The sequence below is a fragment of the Anarrhichthys ocellatus genome, unplaced genomic scaffold, assembly GCF_004355925.1.
Source record: "Anarrhichthys ocellatus isolate YVR2014 unplaced genomic scaffold, GSC_Weel_1.0 scaffold58, whole genome shotgun sequence".
NCBI lineage: Eukaryota > Metazoa > Chordata > Actinopteri > Perciformes > Anarhichadidae > Anarrhichthys > Anarrhichthys ocellatus.
The window spans coordinates 2,281,715-2,298,091 of NW_022280088.1; the positions used below are offsets into that span (position 1 = coordinate 2,281,715).

Genomic DNA, 16,377 nt, shown 5'->3' on the forward strand with positions numbered 1-16,377 from the left:
AACACAAAACAAGACAAGTTAAAAGAAAGTAAAAGTTAAGAGACAGTGACGTAACGGAGTTCATTTAAAAAACTGACATTTTTGGGAACCTGCCTCTATTTCTTTCATTTTAGATTTAAAAGCAGTAAGTGGTGTCAGTTCTTTGAGTTTTAAATCATTCTGCAACATATTCCATGATATGACATATACATTCCCATGTTTTACAGGACATCAGGTCTTATCTCAATTAGCAAATAGCTAATGGGTTGTTAGTTGTTGTTTTTACCCTGAATTCACTAAGTGCTACTACTAGATTAACATCTGAATGGCCCATTAGATTATAACTGATCTCACTCAGGTTTGTGTATTGGGCTTGTGTATTCTACTAACTACAGTCGTAATATAACCACAGCATGGCCTCAGGTAAAAAGCAGAGTAAAGGCATGCCCGCAAGGAGGAGAATAATGACTGACCCTAAATTGGGCATTGTAATTTAACCTGCAGGAGAAATGCAGGGATTCAGTTTTCTTTTTTACTGAACTTAAAGCCCCAAGTTAAGACTGTTAACAGTGACATTTAGTGAATTATGTGCATACAAGGGGCATTAGAGAAGGTGAAGAGGCAGTGAAGTCCAAATAAGGTCAGTTGCTTGTCAAATGACTTAATGTAAACAGCTGATGATGACAAACAATGGAGAACATTATTCCATCACAGCCTAACATTCCTTTTCCCCCTCTGAATTAAGCATTTGTTTTAAAACGTTTGTTTACATGCTGCATTTCTGTGGATAGCTATGCAGCCCCTACACCACAGTACACACTCTCTTACTCTCTACTGAAAATGATCTGTTTGTAGTGGAAGAGAATCCCCTCTTTTATTTTCTAAGTGAGCAGTCAGGAAACTTGCAAACCAACAATGGCGGTGTACCCCTCTGACGCAATGGCATGGCTGTGTTTTGATATGAGAAGCATGGTCACTGACAGTGTAGAGTCAACGCGAGTGCTGAAGCACACGCGTTCTCCATAGTACTCATAAAGTATGTTGTTACTACACGAGATCAGGTGATTCATGCTTTTGTGTGTGTGTCTGTTGATCCCATTGACCATTCATTATGTGAAGACACTGTGTAATGTCTCATGTGAAAAACTAGTATTTTTTGATTGTTTTTATTTAGCTAACAAGTAGAATAAAAAATAAAAAGGTACAGCTGGAATTAGCCAACAACAAGACAGTTCTGTATCTTGTGTATCGACTGGTTTATTTGTGATAGCTTGTTGTTAAACATCACATTCCACAATTATCAAATTCATAGTTTGGATGGATTGCATCTAACCCAGTTCATTGCTTGCCACTGAAAGCACATTATTAATGGTTGTCACGGTGTGGTTGTACAATTTGTGTTCCCCTTTGTGTACACAGGGTTTACAAATGCTAATCCTGACCTACATAACAATGACACATTCTAAAATTGAGAAATAAAAGCCCAAAATCTTACTGGAGGTGTTTCCACGAGCTTCTGCATGGCTGCTGTTACATCAGCAGCTGAAAAGGCAGCAGAACATTAATGGGCTTATAGGGGGGCTGGGTGGGGGAAGGGCCCGATAGATCAATCACATGCACATAGCTTCTCTCATCTATCCGCACCTACAGATAAAGCAGTGTGGTGGGATTGCTCCTTCGTCATGGCCGTAAGTCCCCTTTATGTCACTCCCAGGGCAGAGACAATATCACCTTTGGGAAGAATGTCCAGTTGCCATAGCGTTCCAAAACAATGCTGTCCACTTACAATACCCCAGCCCTTACCCAAGCCCTCACCTCTGACCCTGCTCTGTCCAGCCCACGCATCGCATTTCCACCCAGGGGCTGTTGCACAAATGACACAGAGAAGCAAGCCCAGTGGCAGGTTAGACATTTTATATTGCACTACCTGCATGCTAGTCATATAGCTTGGACTGCTTTTCAACAAAATGGCGAGATACTGAGTGTTGTATTGATTTCTGCAGTATTGATTTCCCTCTTGTCTGCTATTGGGGGTTGTTTTTCTATTGAGAGCAAGAGAGAAGCAACAACCGGCAATCAAGTGCTGGAATCTCAGTGCCGTAGTCGCTCATTTACACACGGTTCTAAACAGAATTAGTCACCCAATATGCACAGTTGTGAGAATTTTCTTATTGATGAAAGCAAAGTAGGACGATTAAGATGAGGTTGAATAAGCTCATACATCCATGTGGCGTTTTGATAGAGAAAGTTGAACTGCATGCCATATGCCACGTTATTTAGGATGAATTGTTTGAGTTTTGGTATTTATTGGAAGTTTACCCATACTTATTGATCAGTTCTGAAGCCTGCTGAATGTAATGAAATGTCTACCCTGACTCACTTCTCTATGTCTGGACTTACTGCGAAACACATCATAGGTTGGAGAGTGATGTGCCCATCTTCTCTGAAAATGAATCAAAAGAATGAACTGAAGCCAAATCACAAAACAATATGTCAGTTTTCAATAGCAGATCATAACACCAGATCCATCCCAACCCCCGCCAAGAATCGTGGCTTTCCGTCCTATGAAGGCCCAACTTCGCTCAAGAGCCTTGAATGTGATCATGGCCTGCGACTGGTTTATTGGTCATCACTGGAATTGTGCAATAGTAATCGTGTTTTTACGAGCCTGATATAAACATGTTATCAGTAATTGCCACACCTGATACATTGTGAATCCCAAATAGGACTCGTGGCCTTCTTTTTCCACGAGGCCGCGCAGCGTTAGCCGGGCTGGGGCGTAATTATGGAGTGTGAGTGATAAGGCTCTGTTTGAGTGGCACAGGGCCATAGGGAGTGTTGCTGGCGCTGTCAGCGTGTATCGATGTCAGGGTTTACCTCAGGGGTGAGACAGCGAGGGCAGTGACTCAAAAGCTTCCTCCACGTGAGCCCACGCACATGGCCGCTCTGTTTACAAACACTATCCCGGCATTCCGCACGGAGAGACACAAGTGAGATCTTACGTAATCGCTCCAAAGCGAATAGCATCCCTTCCCGCCTCTCCGACGGTTGGACAATATTCTTGAATGCTGCTATCGCCGGTCCCGCTACAAGAAGTTGAGAATAATGAAAGGAAATCAAGAGCTCCAGTCACAACAGCGTATGTGCTCGAGAACAGCAAGACGGAGAGCAGGCCTTTTCTTATGTTGATGATGGTCTGACGGCGCATTGCTCCTGCGCAGGCGAAGGCCTAAATATTGACAGGTCAGGAAAAAAAACTGGCTGTAAACTTTTCTGTCAAACTTCCTTTACGATTGCAGCTTTGGGTCATTTAAACAAAATGGCAATATTTGCCAAAGGTTTCATGGGTGAAAAACCAGCATGTGCACAGATGTAAAGGCACATTTGAGTCCACAGTGGTGCTTTTCATTGCACTGCACAGTTTAATATAAATGATTTATTGTTATTTGTAAGTCAACATGAAAATATGCAGAAAAAAACGTTGGTGTTTCTGTATCGGAGAATGAGACGTGCCTCTTTGCCAGCCAAGATGTGGCTTTTCAAACATTAGGCGTAGCTATTTGTGCAGAAGTAAACCTGCACACATGCAGTCAACATGCTTTACAGATCTTGAAAAGGCACCTAACGTCATGCTAGGATCTTACCCTTAATGGGACTCTTGTGTCAGAATGTATAGCGGTCAAATCTGTGACAATGAGGAGGCTTTGTCACACGTCTAATCCTGAAAGGTTCATCAGAAACAAAGACCAAAAGAGGGAACTCTTTTCGTGTATAGTTTGTCACAATGCATCCTCTGTTAAAATTGGCAGAACAATATCTGAAAACAATTAATAACAAATGCCCCTGTCTCGGTCGAAACGCCGTCATCATAGCGCATCTCCGAGGGGTTCCAATGGCGATCTAAACAACTGCTTCTGATGGCTGTTAACCCCTCTTCTAAAATGGCTGTCAGATATGTACGGTTTCACTGCTCGGAGCTGTCATTGAAAAGGTTAGGCCCTGTGGCCCCCTGTTGTCTGAGCAAGGAGTACAAAGACAGACAGCTGGTCCTGAATGTCATTTAGGAGCGTAACCCTCCTAAAGGCTCTGAATGACATCACTACCTACTTTTGAGGGCTTCAACTGGCTCACGCTCAATATTAGGTTTCCTAAGTGGAATGTACGAGTGCAGCAGCTGGTGCTCAATGACGATCAGACCGGCTTGCATCCATATATGTATTTATATTGGGAACGTTTCAAAGACTGATTTTAGCTTTGGGTCTGAATGGATAGAAACTTCCCAAATAAGAGTCTTCCCGATGTGGGAGGCACAAACACAGGCAGGAAACCACTAAACTGCATGGCAGAACATGATTGATGACTCCTGAAGCTCACACATATTTTGCCTTTAAGTGAACGCTAAAACAACACACAGACTATGTTTAAGAGCTCGTTAATTATTGTTTATAATCTCTGTACTTCCTTCTGAGTTGTCAGAAATGCAGTAAAGTGTTACTACATTCTTACACTGAAGCCATGATTCACAGAAAATACCCCTCTCTCTCTCTCTCTCAGAAGGATTTGTGATTTCTATTCAATGAGAGTCACGTGCCTCCTACTCAGTGGAGGGAAAGAGGGAGCTTAGCAACAGTGGTTGAGGTCTGGCTGCTTAAAAACCCACAGGGGAAAGAATATCTCTACATTTGCTTTCCAGATGACGAATGAGACCGAGCAAATCATTTTTTTGTTCAAAGTTGTTCTGTGCATGACAACAACATATTTCACGTTTAGCAATAGCAAGTTTATTTCTATAGCACATTTCATACACAGGTGCAATTTGGCATGCTTTACATAAATAAAAGCTAAAAGGGTTATAATATGATGAAAAGAAAATATAGAGCACATAAAATAGTAATCAAACAGAGAGTTGTATTATTATAAAAAGTACAAAGTAAAAAGTACATAAAATAGAATAAAAACGTGGTGTAAAAACATAGTAGAAGTAATCTCTACTGTGTGTAAATGTTTTTTGGTACACCCGATAGAGAACCATAGAGCAAAAGCCCCTCAATTGAGCTTAGCCATAAGCCCAAGACGTCACTTCCCGTTTGATAAATACAAGGAGAAAGAGTTTTTGTTCAAAACAAACAACTATTTAAAGCTCAGTCTTCCAAAAATCTGAAATCTGCCCTCGTATTGAGTCCATTTGGAATTCCTCCACTGCCATGTGCATGTTTTAACTTCCTTCCTATAATAATGTTTCCCTTTTGCTTTGTTTACTGTTCACCTCCGCTTCCTGTTTAATTGGAAGCTGGTTTGGATTTGGATCATGCAAACAGAGAGGAAATATTTGCTAAATATATGTGCCTGTGAGCTAATCACATGCCAAGACTGGCAGGCTAGAGAGTGAATTGAAGATGGGACCTAGTGTTTGCTCATTGCTTGGTTTTTGTGTATGAGTTTTCCATTTCACGCCCGGTTGCAATGGATGGGAGAATGTATGAGGAGGAAAAGGTCAATATGAAGTGTTCCTTGTCCTACCATTTTAACGAAGAGCAACTACAACATCTTTCGTGGTGAGTCTCTAAAAACAAATGCTCGTAGCTCAAGATAACACAAAGACTATCTTGTTCTTAAATGTCGGCTAACAATGTTTCAGGTTTTAAAGCAATGGAACAAGTGCAAATGCAGGCTTCTGAATATGTGGCACTATTGATTTACTGGCAGGTTCAATGCAAAAAGCACATGTGCACAACCGCGGCAAAGCAGCCCATTCTGCAGTGAGCCGTGCCGGGGTAATGTTTAGACCAGATGGGCTCTGGAGCGCTCGTAAGATGGTCGCCATGGCTACCGCACACTCTGAGAGAAATTAACTTTGCTCTGTGCACAGTTCATCAAGTTAGTCAGATAATATTGACTGTTGCATAGACAAAGGGTTAGAGGGGAGAAGATACCGGCTGGTTGGAAGGAGTGGCATTGTGAGGGGCTGGGGGCTGGGGGGGGTGCAGGTTAGTGGGATTGTACGCTCAAAAGCCCACTTCTTAATTAGAGTCTCCGTGTGATGCAGCTTAAAGCCACAGAAGAAGGTTTAGACTCTGCGTGTGAGCTTTGCACAATGCACTTGGTTTTGCCAGGGTTCTTTCTCAGGCCGGGCTGATTAAACAGAGAGAATGAAGACTAACAGGTTTATGAAGTCAGACCTAATGTCTAACTGATGTGTACTATCAGGATTCACTTCTCTGTTAAACGGTCTATGGTTGGCTCTGACAAAAAGGCACCGTTGCACTGAAAGGACTTTGGAGGAAACACTGATGGTTTATAGATATGATCTGTGACACTGTGGCCTGTTATTACCAGTTGTTTGTGATGGTTTCAGTGTTAGCCAAATTATCATTTTCTTGTGTTATAATATAAAAATGAGTTAAATAAATATAGAAAAATGTTCAGAAGAAGAGCAATTTCAGCAGATCAAACTGATTTAAGTAGATAAAGTGTAAACATATACTAGCTTGATTTGTTTTTTCCTGCGAGTGTTTGCAGTTTTCCAAGAAAACCTGCTGAACAAGTTGTATCAGAAACGTACAGAGGCGGGGTTTATCCCTTACAACAACAACAACGGCGGTTGAGTTGCTCACCCCAATGTCACGTTCAGAAACGTTTCTGTCACCTTTACCATCAACATGAGGCTCAAGCCTCCTTCATAATCACCAACTCATCCGGTATTGCTCAACACCACAAGCCACTAAAACATGTGATATCCTCAAACTCAATCATATTCATAATATACCAAAAATGTATGTATCAATTTGTATCAACGCCTTGAACTGCCTTCTCAATTTGAAAGAATCCCAAGAATCTGAGGGATTTGTCCATTAGTGTATAAGGGCTTTGGATCCACTTTATGGACCGTGCCTAGTTAAAACTGTCAACAGTTCAGCCAGTTCAGCCTCGCCCCTGAAAAATAGACTCAACAAAACCGGTCGTTGAAAGGTTGCCACAAATCACTGGCTCCTATATTCCTCAGACCTTGTGGGTCTTTACGAGTAAATATATTTAATTTGTCATGTCCACTGCTTCCCGAGCCCACTGAACCCTGTACAACACTATCAAACGATCTGGGATTAGTGTTGACATTGATCTTAATTATGGCTATGAGCACTTGGTTATAGCTTATTATCATGGTGCCAGTTCATCTTTCCCCTCTCTCTGTTTATCTTTTTACCTTGAGGGAGCTCTACCAGTTAAGAACTGCACTTGTTATGACTGTCCTGATAAACAATGTATGACTCCAGTTCTGTCTTTGCTTCTATTCGACTATTTCAGCTTTACTCTCAAACTGCATCATTTTAGGTTCGTAAGTTCGTTTTAGTTTAGTCTTGAAGAAGTTATATAGTCTTCAGAGGAAAAGGTAAACAGCCCACACTTCAACCCTAGAGTTCCAGCAGTCAGCATATAGGTATGATGATTCACCAATTGACCCTTCGGCCAGCTCTGACCAGCCAGGGTCCGACAACTAACCGGCTCTGCTCCGTAGACTCTCGTTTAATCATTTCATATTTTCAGGCTGATTTTGTGGATTTCAAGAGAGTCATGGTAAAACGTTAAAATAATGAGAGTGATATTTGTTACCTCGAGAGTTATAGGAAGGGGTTATACGTTTTTTAAAACGTTACGTTTGTACGTAGAAACCTGTGGAGCATTAGCAGAGTATGTAGCAGAGTATGTAGCATTAACGAGTATTAACTAGCTACGCTAGCTAACGAAGGTACACCGAATGTTTACATGCTGCTTTTGCTTTTTAATGATTTTAACAGTAAGTAAATGCGTATCCGGCCTTACAGGAACGGTGTTGTTCCCTAATTTCAGTGTCTTCTGTCTCGATCACCAGGTGATGTGTTGGTTCACTTTTCCCCGGGATTAGTAGGCTTTAGCTTAACCTTAATCTTTCTAACCTGTTTTCACTGCTCAATCAGTTTGACAGCCTGGATATACTCTATATATGTATATATTTCTGCATTTCAAACACATATTCAAGACCCCTCTGTCTGCTTCATTCTGAAATGACCTTTTCCTTTTTTTTTTAAAGTTTTTCCAAAGATTAGATGACATTTATTCAGGGAGTGCAGTTAGTGACAGTGTGGGCTCCATAGTAGCTCTGACAGATTGACGGAGTAGCGGCTGATCCAAAGTCAGAATTCTCAAATATTAAATATTTGTAGATTCTGCTGTCCTCAGCAGAAAGATGAATTTACGAATGGATTTACATTCCTCTCAAGATCGTGTGCACACTCACAACATAATACAAATTGTACTCTTGAATGGAGGCTTTAGATTTCCACAACAGCCTGTTGTACACTTTATAACCATAGAAATTATAATCATTTCACAAATCACATTTAATCCATATCCCCTCAAACTGATATCAATAAGGCATTTTTGCTTTCTTGGGTCCTCCAGTATTAATGGAAAACAAATTAATTGAATAAAATAATGCTAAGAAGTGCACATCAACTTAATCAAATAATGCTATAGTTCGATGAAATGTGTCACACTTCAGTAAGAGAAGGTAATGAGACATAAAACTGTTGAAGAACAGAGACTGCAGTGGGAATGTCCACAAGTCGGCCACATCTGTCTTGCATTAGACATAAAGAACAATGCAGTTTGTACAGATCCTTCTTCCTAAGGAGGGGGAGGAGGCTCTCTAGGGAAAAAAGTGCAATCAAACCCCAAACACTTTGGAAAAGATGGACTGCTAGAACATTTAAATGTAACCGCTACATTGCGTCCCATTGAGATTTAAGGAGATTTTCATTGTGTATGAAATTGAAACAAAAAATGATTTGATCTTTGGCATTCCATTTCTCTGCAAGCTGATTGTACCTGCAGAGCTTCACCGTTTTCGGTCAACCATGAAGGGAAAGGGAAGCAGAGAAGAGGGAAGGAAAGCAGAGATCTGTTGCTTCAGGCTGTCATGTGATGCAGCCATCTTTACGTCACAATTTAGTGATTAGGCCACAGTGAGCATCAACAGGAAACAGCACTGCTCTACCTGACAGAACAACTAGATGAGGTTGAACAGTGCTAAGTCAGATTCCTCCTCGTGCAGCATTGTTATTAATAAAAGCAACATGAGTCACATCACTAACTCAGAACCTCAAGCTTTTGCATTCCTGGTAATCACCCTCACATGTGTCTGCATCCCTTCAGTGATCAATACAAAAGATTGCCACGTCTTAAATCTAAAACAGAAGCTGTATATTCCCCAAACATGAGACGGATGGGTCGACCTCAAGGGAAAGCTTTCTGGTGCACAACCATCTAAAATAATGCTGCGCCTTAAGATTTCAGATTGTCTTCCAGTGTTCAAGGAAAAGTTCAACATTCTGGGAAATATGCCTTTTCGCTTAGTTGTTGACACTCTCATGTCTGTACGGTAAATATGAGGCTAAAGCCAGCCGCGAGTCAGCTTAGCTGAGCACAAAGACTGGAAAACAGGGGGGGAGAAGTTAGCCCAGAGTCTTTTCAAATCTCTAATAGACACAATATTTCATATTTGTTTAATCCAAATAAAAAACAAAGTGCACAAATGGTTGTGGTTTTACAGGGGGTTATGTGCTGAACTATTCTTTGCCTAGAGCTGTGACTTCCTGGAGTAGCTTTATATTTATGGTTCAGGCAAGAGAGGGCTATCAATTTTGTGTAACGCTCAAGCATGTAAGCACACAAGAAAATCAAACTATTCCTTTAAGGGAAAAGATGTGTTCCTTTTGATTTTACAAATAAGGAAATGTCGAGATAGCACAGCTCTGGCCAGTGTGTGTGCTCTACTTTCATGTCGTTTTTTTGTTCAGGATTTCACTTTCATGTTTCATTTGTTTAGATTTGTTTCTCTCTGTAGATCAGAGTGTAGAGCCCACCTGTCCCTAAGGTTGCTCACGTGACAGAATAGCAGCAAGATTTAAGCTTCCAAAAAGAAAATGATCTGGCTAGCATGTACATTTGGAGGATCGAAAAAAACTGACTGCACACACAGGGGGCTTTTGTTTCTTAGCCAGGGTGGAGAGTGTCATATGTTCAGACTGATAGAACGAAAAAAAGAGAGAGAGAGAAGGCACGAGCAACCATGTGAGATGCATTGTACGCGCTGCATGAGCGCGCCATGTGACATAAATTCCAAGTGTGACTTGCCTTGACTGAGAGACTCGGTGAGATGTAGAACATGAATTAACATCTGTCCTATAGTAACAACAGTCATTGACAACACATGCTACTAGCGCTTCACTTCACATTGTGCTTTATGAGTTGGTGTGTTCTGACCTTCCAGACTTTTCCAGTCCTCCCCCTTCACTTTACCCAAAACTCTCTCCAGTGGAGGCAACTCCCCCAGTTCATATGCTAGCCATATGTCATGAACTGACATTGAAAATGTCGACACAGAGGTCTTAAAGAATAATTAAACACTGCCTTAAATCAGGCAAATGTGTATTGAGAGTCCTCTTGTCAACAGTTCTGTTTCAGGATGTGTATTGTCAGCAAAACCTGGACCCATAATAATTAGGTCAAAGGCATGTAGAGCTAGATTAAATATTAATCACTAAGAGATTCTGAAATGTTTTCGAGCCTACATCTTTGCTGTTTACGCAGCCAGCTGGAATGCGGAGTTGTGAAAATGTTGTCAGAGGTCATGAGGTTTGCGCAGCAGTGGGTCCGACTCTATATTTACGGGAGGGATTTAAAACGCTGTAGAATGCAAGTCATCTGACCTAATTACGCTGGTAGGAGTCGCTACAGATGAGGTTTCACTTGCAGCTCCGCTGGGTGCAGTCTGAACTCAAGTCTGTCGGCATATACAGCCATTAAAGTGTTTCTACGTTTTGACATGGAATATCCATTACCAAACATGCATGTTATAAACAAAAGACTTAGTTTTATCTCCATTTTCTTTTCTCCATTTAATGATTTGTCTTCATGTTTGGTTAAGTAAGAAGTGTTTAAATGTTTAAAGTATTAGAATGACATATTTCTGTATAAATGACGTGACAATAGAGGCCTAAGAACTTTCAAAATCATCACACCAATAGCAGTAAGTTTTGATGCTTTCAAATGCAACTCAATTAAAGTCTGAGTCATATGAAACAAATATCAAGACTGGATTTCAGTTTGTATTATCAGTACTCTATCAATACTGTCAGCTGTGTTTTTAAATGAAAGCAATGTTTCTACTTATGGTTATTAAAAGAGGTAGCAATACTGTGGGTACGCTGACTAAATGAATAGCAAAGTTGCTAAGAGTAGTAAGCAATAGTTCATATAGTTCATATATACAAGTTGATCGTAAACTGTTAACAAATTCAGTTGGTTCAATATTAAATTGTTGTAGTTACAGCATTAGCATTAAGTTACAGTTGGTTACAGTTGTAATATGTAGTCAGGTGATATTATGAATATGATCATTGGCACACTTTGTTATGACTCAGTTCATGAGTCATGTGGGTTTAATCTTTTCAAAAACGTGCTCTGAAAATTTATAGTCTCGGGACTGGATGCATGCTCCACCTTCTTATCTATCAAACAGGAAGATGTGAATGGGCCCAAATCAGCAAAGAAACGGAAATATACACTTGAGATTATGGCTTATTCTTGGGACTATTCTGCAAAACAGCGGTGTGGCTTGGCAAGTGTGTTTGATTTACACACCACCGCTCTCTCTCTCGCTCTACAACAGCAGGACTCTTTAGGCCTAGCTGCCTAGGTCTCAACCTGAAAGTGCAGAGACCTGAGTTTCCCAGCAGCTGTCGTTAGTGGTGAATGTCACATACGGCTGCCAAGTCACGCCAAATAGACCCCATCTACTATGGCAGCTCTCATATTTCACTGGCTGCCTCTGGGAATAACAAAAACACGCTGCGAGTCCGGTGCATTTAAGTTTGCTACAACTAGTGTTGTGAAGACCAAGCTTCGGGAAATAGGACTAAATATCCATAATACATATGATTTGTAGCTCAATTTATATATTCTAATTTTGTTGAAAATATGATCTTTTAGCAACTTGATGGACAAACAGAAACAAGTTGCATTTTGTAAAGAAAAGCAATATTAAAAACAAACTTAATTGTTAAAATAAGGCTCTACTGTTATGTGCATGAACTGCCCCCCTTATGACTTTTGTGCAAACTGTGCCCATTGTTTTACAACACTGGTCACACTGTGTCCAAAAGGTCCACCCTTGCCCCTAGACCTCAAAGTACTAAAGCAACTCACCATCTATAAATGCCAGCAAATACATAGCTACAGAGGCAATGGGCAATGACTAGAGCAGTGCCGAGTGGCCATGCACGTTCATCACTGCACAGACGATAGACTGAACAGGAGGGAAGTACAGCAGACAGAAGTACAGAGGAACCTGAAGTGTAATTACAGGGCAGAGGACTGGAGGTGAGGCTGTTGGAGAAGCCAAACAACAGCGTATAGAGACAAAGAAATTAACTTTTGGAGGGAAAGAAAGCTTTGTTGGGAATCCAGTTCAAGTCATGCAAGCTGAGTCATATCATAAAGAAAACGGATATTCTGGTGGACATTAGCTACTAGAAAGACAACCAGAATAGATCAAAGCATTATAACCTCCAGCAGGCATCCACACGAAAGCCACTGAGAGGCACTGCCTCTGGTTTAGATTAGTGCTCTACTTCCGGAGCAAAAATAGATCTCCTTGTGAATCCCGTCTTGTGAATAATAAAGAGGATGCAGCCAATACTCCAAATATCTTAAAGCAAGCAGTCAAAGTTGGACTTTCAACATTGTGTAATTGGTGTATGTGTGTGTTTATATGTTCGTACGTTGACAGGCAGCACACACTCAGCTGGGATCTCTTGCTTTGTTCTGGGTTTGCAAAGATTTTTTTTTGTTGTCGGTGTGGGTGTATCCAACTGTGACAAGCTGCTTGGCTCCGTTCGGTCCTTTGTAAATCCCGGAGTGTCCCTCAGGAATGGAGCTGCTCTGAAAGCAGCTAAGCGCCCGTGTTCACCTCTTGACTTAGTTACTGATTGGCAGACTGCACCGAGGGCCAGACAAAACAAAGGAGTAGTCACATGGGCTCGGGAAGTGGTATTCACCCGCTTACCTCATTGTTACTTTTGCCGGGATCAGATGCTTTATATCTGAAAGCGTTCGGAGAGGTGGGAGCATTAGGTTACTCCTTTTAGCTCCTTTTTCCTCAAAAGACACTGACTTAAATTGATGTTCCCCCAATGAGTGTTGAGTCTACTGCTAATTGAGAGGTTTTAATTTCCTAATTTAATTGTGAATTTTGTTATTTTCTGTAGATGTTGATAATATATTGTACATAACTCCAAGCAGCTGTATTTTTAGTTAAAATTGAAATCAGAATTACAAATACAGGGGGAAAATATCATGAAGTTCATTCCAAAGTAAAGTCATTTGCCACATAGTATTCAAGACTCATACATTAGCTTGCAACTCAGCAATACTCAATAGTTGAGTATGACCAATCGTAATCACCACGTTTTTTCATCCTCTTCATTTAATGCAAACAAGCAACACAAAAAAACCAAAGATATCCCAAACAGCACATCATAAAATCAGCAGATCTGCCACAGCAGAGAATATCCAAATGTGATGTCGTATGAATGAAGATGCCTCCGCGATGGAAAGACCATGTTGCCATTCATTAAGCGGAGCCGTGTACGTTTCACAACTCCCACGTGGTGGGCTTCTCAAACTCGTTTGTCAAAATAACACATTTTGATTTTAATAACTTTTGACGTAATCATAAAGAGGCTCAGCGTCACTTCTGATTACGATGCTGGTGGTGAGGTCCCGCTGTGGCTCTTTACATCCGTCTGTGTCTGACAGCAGCAAAAAGGGAGATTAGCTCTGCAACTTGTTGCCCGAGACTCTTCCTCTTCAGGTTCCACTGCGGTCTGAATATAACTAATGAGTTATACCGTTTGCTGTTAGTGGAATTAGTGTTACATTGTCTTATGCTACTTTACATTTGAATTACATTGGCCCAGTTCTCAGATGACAGTCTGAGAACAACATTAAGAAAACTAATTACAGCCTTTAAAGAAGGGAGCGTTTGGGGGCATTTTTAAATCAGACCTACTCCAATACTGTAGTAATACTTATAACTATTCATCTGACTGAGTTCTATTCAAGTGATAATGCATGTAAAGAGCGAGTTGATTTTGCAGTTTCTCTTTTATTTTGAATCGCATGCACTTCTTGATTTTTATAGACTTCTCTATTTTTCTGGTTTACGAAACCCTGACAAACCCTATTGGATAATTTAGAAAATGTGTTTTTTAGCAAGCTCACAACAGGGCCGTTTTTCTTTGGGATGCAAGATGTCCGGTCTCAACTCAACACACATAAAAAGATACCTTTCAGGTCCATTGTCCCCAGCCATTGACTTGAGGGCCGTCTTTGTTTTCAGCGTGCCGCTTCCCTTTTCTACCTGCTAACAGGCAGCTGGCTTGCTCTGTTGTGACAACCGTGGGAGCTTCCAGACACCCTTGTAACAGCTTGGCTCGTTAGTGGGAGATTTAGCACACCAACTTTGGGGGTCTGGAGGGCTGCTAATGTCCTGGAGGGGTGATTGACACAGAGAAGGATATCATTATTTCGACCAGCTCGCCTGCCTGAGCAGAGCTCGGTCTGACAGTTTGTTGTGAAGGTTGTCTTGGTCCAGACGGTCGACTGGGCCACAATTGCCACAGAGTGACATTTTGTTTTGCCTCATTCATGGTTCACGTAACCAGTTTGGACATTGTGGTTCAGGAAACAGAGGAACTGAACCTGATAATACTAATTCTGAAAGTGCACGGTATATCTCAAGGTCTTGAATCACAACTTTTTAAAAAAAGCAATTGAAATATATATTTTGTTGTAATATCAACTTATCCTCTAAAATGATTGTCATCTGATGCTGCAGGTGCTTCATTTCAGGACCCTTAAAGATACTTTCGCAAACTAGCCCGGTCTACAGTCACCCCAGAGATAGAATACTTTCATATGTGTAGCTGAACTTATCAAATATATATTTTCTACCCATCTGTACAGTCAAATCTAATTCATGTTAGTCGTTTCCATGAATTGCAAATCATTACTGAATGTTACATTTGTTTATAATCATTCTTGAATAAAGCAATGTACATGATCAATAGATCCTTTTTGAAATGCCCATGCATGTTGTGGCTGAAATGGATACTGTACCTATACAAACATTTTTCAAAAAAGGTTATCAGGCTTAAGATAAAACATGTCGTTTGAAGACGACAGCTCTTCTGCCAGAATCGTAAGCAGCTGTAACCGCTTCCAGATGTTATAATCGTGCCCGATGATGGAGCACGATCATGCCAAATGAAACATGCCATAGTACCTCAAATATTTAGCTATTTTTCCCCCCCAAACATCAGTCAGTGCCTATAGTGAGCCTATAGTATGTTTGCATTAACAGGAGGGCCTTTGTGGGAATCTAAAGCTGGATCCAATTATGTTTTCAAAGGTTGCATAGCATATTTCTCTGAACTTAACCATAGCAGCCGGCAGTTGTGACCCGAGGCTTCAAAGCTCCAAGGACATTATTTACTTTAAGTACATACAGAGTGTTTCTGTGACCTAAATGTCTAAGAACATAAAGCAGGAAGTCTTTTTAACCTACAAGAACCTAAATTGTCTTGATGAACACATTTTGGTCCACTGCTGTTTAATGGACACCATGATGTGCCAAACGTTTACAAAGAAAACATTTGAAGCTGCCGCTACATTTTTACCAATCGACATGAGATGTGAAAAATGATCTGAGGGATGACAGAATGCTTCACCACATGTAAAGAAGGAACTTTAAAAGGATTTAACACCTCTAACGCCTGTCTACATCATTTGATATTATTCAACCTGACAAATGAGTTATATGAATTTAGGCTTTATAAATGTATTAGTATATTGTTATTATCTGTGTTGCATTGTAAAAATGTCTTGGATGAGCTTAACTATGGGCAGCAAAGTGAAAGTTAAGGCTGTTAATGGCTATTTAATTACATATGTTGACTATAAAATAGAAGCTATCGGAATCAGACTACTGGTTTTCATATTATATTATGTTCAAAAAGGACCATATACTTTTCAAACCTCGCCAAACGTTCCCAATTCCTGCGAGTATTCATAGTTGAGGGGGATTGTGGCTGTAGAATGCTTGTGCGCAGGCGGACAAAACCTCAGGACACCAATTAAAGTCAGGAAAATGTATTTTGTCTCGCCTTCGATATATGTAGGAACATAATACACAAGGACAAGCATGACTCGTTTAAAAAAGGTGGCTGTGTGTTTGATATTGCTCACCGCCGGCTAAAAAGAAAATCTGTATGAGTGCACGTCTCTTTTTTAAAGCTAGTA

General features: G+C 40.7%; 2 protein-coding genes across 3 annotated transcripts in view; one reads left to right on the top strand and one right to left on the bottom strand.

Annotated features, from left to right (window-relative positions):
* tet2 (tet methylcytosine dioxygenase 2) overlaps positions 1-16,377 on the top strand; it is a 31,466-nt gene that overhangs the window by 1,905 nt on the left and 13,184 nt on the right. The window contains exon 1 of one of the 2 annotated variants that reach the window (XM_031871384.1): positions 1-16,377. This exon is cut by the window's right edge and continues 4,574 nt beyond it. The exons of the other annotated variant lie outside the window; for it this stretch is intronic. The gene's annotated coding sequence lies outside the window, so the exon portion shown is untranslated. 2 annotated transcript variants of the gene reach the window in all.
* Positions 2,506-16,377, bottom strand: part of ppa2 (inorganic pyrophosphatase 2) — a 29,964-nt gene continuing 16,092 nt past the window's right edge. The window contains exon 12 of the mRNA XM_031871385.1: positions 2,506-16,377. This exon is cut by the window's right edge and continues 11,722 nt beyond it. The gene's annotated coding sequence lies outside the window, so the exon portion shown is untranslated.